At 33.4% G+C, this 8,340-nt stretch overlaps 1 long non-coding RNA gene across 1 annotated transcript in view; it reads left to right on the forward strand.

Annotated features, from left to right (window-relative positions):
• Positions 1 to 7,919, forward strand: part of LOC140854379 (uncharacterized) — a 118,869-nt gene extending 110,950 nt beyond the window's left edge. Inside the window, exon 4 of the long non-coding RNA XR_012137585.1 lies at positions 426 to 7,919. This is a non-coding gene — a long non-coding RNA (uncharacterized lncRNA). The remainder of the gene's footprint in view (positions 1 to 425) is intronic.
• Positions 7,920 to 8,340: the final 421 nt, after the last annotated feature.

An 8,340-nucleotide genomic window follows, 5' to 3' on the forward strand; every position in this document is an offset into this window, starting at 1 on the left:
GCATGGATTATAGAAAATTAAATGATACAACTAGGAAAGATCACTACCCTCTCTCATTCATAGATCAGATGTTAGAGAGATTAGCTGGGCATGATTTTTATTATTTTCTAGATGGTTATTTTGGTTATAATCAAATTGCCATAGCACCTGAGGATCAAGAGAAAACTACTTTTACAAATCCTTATGGTACATTTGCCTTTAGGAGAATGCCATTTGGTTTATGTAATGTATCAGCTACTTTTCAGAGATGCATGATAGCTATTTTTCATGATATGATTGAGGATTTTCTTGAGAGCTTTATGGATGATTTTTCTAGTTTTGGATCTATATTTGATAAATGCTTGCATAACTTATCTCTTATTTTATAGAGATGTGAGGATACTTATCTTGTCTTAAATTAAGAGAAGTATCATTTAATGGTGCAGGAAGATATAGTGCTCAGCCACAAGATCTTCCATAAGGGGATTGAAGTAGATAGAGCTAAGATTGAGGTTACTGAAAAGCTGCCTCCACCGAATTTAGTGAGAGCTGTTAGGAGCTTCTTGGGGCATGCTAGATTCTACCATCAATATATAAAGGATATCTCTCTAATTTTTAGACTTCTATCTAATTTGTTGTGTAAAGATATTCCTTTTTATTTTTCTGATGAGTGTTTGCAGGCATACAACACCCTTAAGAAGAAGCTGGTCATGGCACCTATTGTAGCAGCACCAGATTGGTCCCTATCATTTGAGTTGATGTGTGACACTAGTGATACAGCTATAGGAGTGGTACTTGATCAGAGAAAGGATAAGATTTTTCATACTATTTACTGTTCTAGCCATACCTTGACAAAGGCTCAAAAGAAATATGCAACCATAGAGAAGGAGCTCCTGACAGTAGTATTTGCTTTAGATAAATTTTACTCTTATCTTATTTTATCTAAAGTTGCTATATACATTGACCATGTAGCTATGAAGTACCTCCTTACCAAGAAAGATGCAAAATCTAGATTGATCAGGTGGATTCTCTTGTTATAAGAGTATGATTTAGAGATCAAAGATAAGAAAGGTACCGAGAATGCAGTGGTTGACCACTTTTCAAGATTGGAGAATGTCATGAAAAAGGAGTTGGATATTTATCCTATCAAGGAGGAATTCTCAGATGAGCATCTCTACATTGTTATAGGTAGAAAAATTTCATGGTATGTTGATATTATTAACTACCTGATTGGTAAGGTTCTTTTACTTAATCTTTTTTTCAACAAAGGAAGAAATTTTTATCTATTATCAAACATTATTTCGACGATGAACCTTTCTTGTACAAGTGTTGCACAAATTAGGTTATTAGGAGGTGTGTCCTGGAGGAAGAAATAGAGAAAATTCTGCACCATTGTCATGATCGTGAGGTAGGAGGATATTTTGGCCCAACTAGAATAGCTTACAAGGTTCTTCAATCAAATTTTTATTGGCCCTCTTTATTCAAAGATACTCATTCTTATGTTTCTTCATGTGATCACTATCAAAAAATTGAAAATCTCTCTAGGAGACATGAAATGTCTTTAAACAATATTTTTATGTGTGAAATTTTTGATGTTTAGGGTATTGACTTCATAGGACCTTTTTTAGTTCTTTTTCAAATCAATATATACTTGTGGCCATAGATTATGTTTCAAAATAGGTAGAAGCAGCAGCTTTTCCAACTATGATGCTAGGGTAGTCATCAAATTTTTGAAAAAGCATATCTTTATATGTTTCAGCATTCCTAAGGTAATCATTAGTGATGGGGGCATACACTTTTGTAATAAGCAATTTAAAAATATTTTGAGTAAATATGGTGTCACTCACAGGATAGCTATCCCATATCACTCACAAACAAGTGGTCAAGTAGAGGTGTCCAATAGGAAATTAAAGAGAATCTTAGAAAAAACTGTAAGTGCATCTAGAAAAGATTGGTCATTAAAATTAGATGATGCATTGTGGGCATATAGAACTGCAAGTAAAACATCCATTGGTATGTCCCCATATAGACTAGTCTTTGGTAAGGCATGTCACCTCCTTGTTGAGCTAGAACATAAAGCATATTGGGCAATGAAAATTCTTAATTTTGATATACAAGATGCAGGAACAGGTAGATGTAGCTTAATGAGATGGATGAGTTTCGCCATGATACCTATGAGAATGCCCGGATCTACAAAGAACATACTAAGAAGTGGTATGATAAAAATATTGTAATGAGAGAATTCTATGTGGGATGGTAAGTTCTCTTATATAGTTTACAGCTATATTTGTTCTCAGAAAAGCTGAAATCAAGATGGATATGTCTCTATACTGTTACTAAAGTCTACCCATATAGAGCAGTGGAGATCTCTCATGAATCAAAAGGTACCTTCAAGGTTAATGGCCACAGGTTGGAGCATTACATAGGTGGAAATTTGGAGGGAGAGAAGGCAGTCCTCCGGTTGTAAGATCCAACTTAGAGCCTTATGAGAGTCAAGCTGACTATAAATCAGAACTACTCGATTAGGTTATTTCTTTCCCTTTACTCCTTTAGTTTGATTTTTTTCTTTTAATTTTTAGTAGTATCTTGTTTCTCTTTTACTGCTTTGGTGTATTTTTATTTTTACAGAGAAGATAAAGCTCATGCTAGTTTGAGGGTACAAGAATCACATTACATTAGTTAGACGCATACCCACAAACAGAAAAGTTTTTATTGTGCCCTTGCTCTTTATCTATTTTTAAATATTGAGGATAATATTATTTTTAGTTTGGGGGGTGGAGAATTAATCTAATCCTTAATTGGACATGATTAAAAAAAATAAAAACATGAAAATCCTAGAGTAAAAGGAGATGAATTGATGTTTTAAGTCTTATATTTGTGTTTCTTTTCTTAATTTGAACATCACTGATATGTGAATATGATTGTCATGGATTTTTATTAAAAAGAATGTTGAGAATCCATACTTGAAAAATTACATGATTCTTTTGTTAATTTTATCTAGTTCATGAATGATGGGATTCTTTGAGCATATATAACTATGATCTTATGAATTGACTGTTATTTGATCTCTGATTGTGTGAACTCTATGATTATGATAGGATACTTTAGAACTTATTTTATTACACTCGAGGTAAAATTCTAGACAATCTACTAACTTAGAAATGATTTAGGCATTCTTTGACATGCTTGAGCTAAAAAACCTATCTTATTACATTGTCACTAGTTATCCCCTTTGAGCCTTAAATGAAAAGAATGGGCCTGTGCCAAGAGCATAAGAAAGATCACCATTCACTTTTATTTCTTTAGCCTCATTAACTTTCCTTCTAGCCCCAAAAACTAATAAATTACCCTTCAAGAGAGCTACACTACACAATGATGAGTTTCTTTGAGAATGATATATGAAGAAAAGTGTGGTTATGATGCATTATTATGATGGAGCAAATGAAAAAAAAAAGAGGTTCAATAGCAATTTGCCACAATCCCAAGAACATCAAAAAGAATTAGCTTGGAGGTTGTGGTAAGCAAAGTGATAAGGGGATAATAAGAATGAGTGATTGAAAAAAAAAAAGAAGGAAAAAAAGAAGAAGAAGGAGAATGCTACATATTTTTGATGCTTATCAATCTTGTTAGCTCTCTTGCTTTTGATTTTTTCTCATCCCTTCTTTGGCGGCCAATACCATAGCCCCATTACAACCTAATAAAGACTTTTTGATCTAAGTTAGTGAGATTGTCTACATTAGTGGAGAGATGTGAGAAGAATAAGCATATGAAGTGTTCATATTCATTATTCATGAGTTTGCATGATTATAACTGAATACATAAAAAGAACTTAGGATTGGTTATTCACACACACACACCTTAGATTATATGATTAGATATTATTAACACTTGAATTATAAAACTTCTTGGTTGAGTTCTATATATTCTCTTGAATCATATCTGTGTACTATCTTTGAAGCATGAAAGTGAATATCAGATTGAGATTAGAATGCATAAATATAAGCTTATCTATTGATTTATCATCTTTTTTACTTGAGGACGATCAAAGCTTAGTTTGGGGGGTATTTGATAAGCTCATATTTACATTATATTTTCATCCTTATTTATTAAGTTTTGATTCACTTTTTTGGTTTATGTTGCTGAAAATTGCACTCTGATGTGGGCATATTTTACATTCAAGGAAAGAAATAAAAAGAAGAGAAATCTACACAAAAATCGAAACCAAAATCAAGCAAAAACCATCCAAAAATTAAAAGAAAATGCCTTTGGTGTATGGTGGACCGACCGCCCGATCCACAGAGTTTGGAACGCGGTCCACAAAATAGTTCGCCCGATCTTTACATGGTGCATGGGAGGCGGAAGCTTGTTTGGTGCTGATCGACGGTTGAGAGGCACGAAATATTTGATCAAACGACCGAGATCCCTCCATCCCATATCTAGTGGTGGTGGCCCACTGCTTTTGCATGATCGGATGGCTACATTTCATCCAGGGTTGTGATCCAATGGTTGACATCATTGCTGGTTAGGAGAACTAATAGAGAAGGATCTCTGGGCACAATCCAATGCCTCCGATTTAATCTAGAGGTTGATCTGATGGTCTACATCTTTTTTGACTGAGAATAGGAATTGATCAAGCATAATCTGAGGTGTTTAAATTCAATCTGATGGTCATAACTTGATTTCACCTGGTACACTCGCTTGGGACACTAATTTGAGATGTTTTTGGACTCTGTGGCCTACCAGGATGTGAAAATTCACAGTCTATAAGAGGAGACGACTTGAGATGAAGCAAACAGAGAACAAAGAACAAAAAAATAGAGGATGCCCCATCTTTTCTTTTCTTCCCTTCTCTCTTCATCTTCAAGTCCAACTTTTTTTCCATCAATTTTCTTCACACCAAGGGCAAGAAATTGAAGCAAAATTCAGCAACAAGTAGTACTCTATTTGGATTTTATGATGTTATTTATTTTATTTGCTGTTTTTATTCTTTTCATTATGAACTAAAATTTTTTTGCTAAGGCTAAGGTGTAGCCACTCTTTTGATACAATATTTAATATGATTGGATTTTAGATTTAATTTTTGTTCAAGAGGAGTTTGCAAATCTATTTTTAATGCTTCTAGATTATTGGCCATCTTCTAATTGATCTGATGGGTATAGATGGTACGGATCAAGTATTTCTATATCAATACTTCTTGATTTGTATATCTTTTGTTTGAATTAGATTAAGGTTCTTATGCATGCAGTAATTTTAGTACGCTTTGGATGTAGCATATTTTAATTAGAGGATTTCATAGAAATTAATGCATCATTGCTTATTTAAATTATGTCTAGACCAAAGGGTAGTTAATAAATAGTAATAGTTTTGCTACGCCTAGACCAAAGGGTAATGAATATCCTAGGAAACTCTACCATCACACGAAACAAAAATTGATCTAGTTTGCATAATTACTTGAATATTGTATTGATTTAGTGAACCAATTACCTTAGTGTTTATTTGCTCTTGATTTCAACCCTAACAATCACATCCTTTTTGTTCTCTTACAATTTCTTAATTGTTTCTTTATTTATTTTACTTTTTATTCTCTTTCTAAATTGATTTTCTAAATAAAATTTAGGAAAGTGCTTTTTCAGTACTTATTTTTTAATCCTCGTGGGATAATACTCTACTTATACGCTATACTATTTGATCGACTGGTACACTTGCTATAGCGATAGATTTACATGCACCACTCATCAAATAACAATTAGAGTATGCTTTACCTAGACTTTTTAAATCATTAATAATATTTGTGAAGCATGTGAATATTTCAGTGATAGATTCAGTAGGTTTCATTTTGAAAAGCTCATATTGATGTACTAGCATGTTAAGTTTTGATTCTTTTACTTGATTTATACCCTCATGTGTACTTCAAGTCTATCCCAAATTTTTTTTGCAAAATTATAAGTAGAAATTTGGTTAAACTTGTTGGTATCCAAGGCATAATATAAAACATTCATAACCTTGGTATTTAGCTGAATTACTCTTTTATCTTCTTCACTCCAATTCTTTTTAGATTTGGAGATGCTAATGCCATTGATTATAATGGTGGATGTGTGCGGTCTATTGATTATGACACTCCACATATAATAATCAAGAGCTTGAATAAAATTCTTATATGAGCTTTCCAATATATGTAATTTGTGCCATTGAAAAGTGATGGTCTGTTGGTGGATTGCCCTTCAGCAAGTGAATCTTCCAATTGTGTTGTCGTGATCTTTATCTCTTGATCGTGAGATCAATAACTAATAGAGAATCAAGGATTTAATACTAATTGTTGCCCAGCTAGACAACCTAAGGGGGGGTTGAATTGGATTATTAAAACTTTTTTGAATTTAAACAAGTATGTGCTGTGCTGAAGTGTATATGAGCTGAAAGCGCAATAAATTAAATAGCTGAAAGTAAATACAGAAGAAGAGAAAGATCACACACATAAATATAACAGATTTATAGTGGTTCAGTGCATCTCAAGCACCTATATCCACTTTCCAAGTGATCCCTTAGAAATTTTTACTATAATCAACCTGATTATAGTGTATTTATTTTCACTGGGTTCACAAACAAATCCAATTGATTTTAACATAGGTTAACCAATCAAAACCTTTACAAGCCTTGTCCCAAGGCTTTCCAAACTATCTCAAGTTTGGTACAATTTTTTTCTTCAAATTTCAGCCTCAGCTGAAACTCTTACAGCAAATTTGAACAGAAATTCAGAACAACAAATAAAAAACCCTTTGGCGGTTGGATTATTGTCGTTGTAGCTCTCCTTTAAAGAAGCTTTGAATGCTGGCAGTAATGCTCTTGCTTCTCTTTGAATACACTCAGAAAAATAAAAAAAAAATTAATTGAAAGTGGTTGGACTCTCTTAAAAGCTATTAAATGCTCAAAGTACTCTTTTCCCTCATGAACAGTTGTTTTCACTTGTTTCCTTGCATTCTCTTTTATCTCTTCATAATTCCCTCCAACCTTAGACTTATTTGAACTTGACTCTAGCCATTTATGATCATTGGATATAGAAAATAGCCATTAGAATACTTTTCTGGGTGAAAATAGATTTTTGCAGAACTAATCATTATGCCTGTTAGAAGGTGTCGAATTAGCACGAACTAGTCTCGAGTCGACTTGAACTGATCTCGATTCAGCTCAAATGACAAATCTCAAAAATTTAATATTCTATTCCACTGAGAGAGCCAGCTCGGATCTTGCTTCGAGTTGGCTCAAACTGCAGAAATCATAAATCAACTTTCTGGAGTGTTGATAGAGCCGGCTTGACTTATGCCTCGAACGGGCTCAAGCTGCAGTCTTGAAAATCCTTCTTTCTATCGATCTGAGAGAGCCAGCTCGGATCTTGTTTCGAGTTGGTTCAATTTGCAGAATCCAAAAATCACCTCTTTATTACTCTAAGAGAGTCGGCTCGGATCCATCTTGAGTCGGCTTGGCTACATGTCAAGCCAAAATAGTAGATGCATACCACACCAGAGTCGGCTCGATTTTTGGATGGGTCGGCTCGAATTCCTTGAGATGATTTTTCTTATGCTGATGCCCATCAAAATCAGTTTCTCTTGGCTCAATTAATCTTCAATAATATTTGGAGTCTTTCAACGGCCTTTTTTCTTCTACAAAAGCATTCTTTGACATCCTTGAAAAATATTAATACTGAATTATGCTCTAATATTTTGTGATCATCAAAATCAATTCTGAGAACAATAATTGAATATCATTGAAAAGAGAGAAAAGAAAGAAATTTATGCACTGATTTTTCAAAGAGTGATCTTCACCAACATCTTCCACATCTTCTCAAGCATTGAAGAAGAGAAGTCAAGCATCCAAAGAGCAACTCTTCATCAACTTTCTAGGAGCTAAAAAGAGTTTTTATTTTTTATTTTATTTATGCTAAAATTTTTGTACCTTATATTTTTGGATTTTTTATAAATTTCTTTAAGGAAAAGAAACTTGGGGTAAGGCCTGTCCAAGCCTGGAATTGGATATTGTACATTTTGGTTGGTGATCTAAAAAAACCAAATGGGTTGATTGTGAGCCCAAAAAATAATCGATGTAAGATTTTGGTTGGAGATCCTGAAAAATGAACTGGATTTATTTGTGAGTTCAAAAAAATAAACACATTGTAATCAGAGGGATTATAGTAAAATTTTTAAGGGAAGCTTGGAGAGTGGATGTAGGTGCGGATTGTACCGAATTACTATAAAATTTATGTATTTGTATTATGCCTCTTGATCTATCCCTTTACATACCTTGCATGCTTTTAATTCTTGCTTAGTTTTGTTTTATTTCTTGCTTAGCAACTTATATATTTTAATTCTG

The sequence above is a fragment of the Elaeis guineensis genome, chromosome 16, assembly GCF_000442705.2.
Source record: "Elaeis guineensis isolate ETL-2024a chromosome 16, EG11, whole genome shotgun sequence".
NCBI classification, from domain to species: Eukaryota; Viridiplantae; Streptophyta; class Magnoliopsida; order Arecales; family Arecaceae; genus Elaeis; species Elaeis guineensis.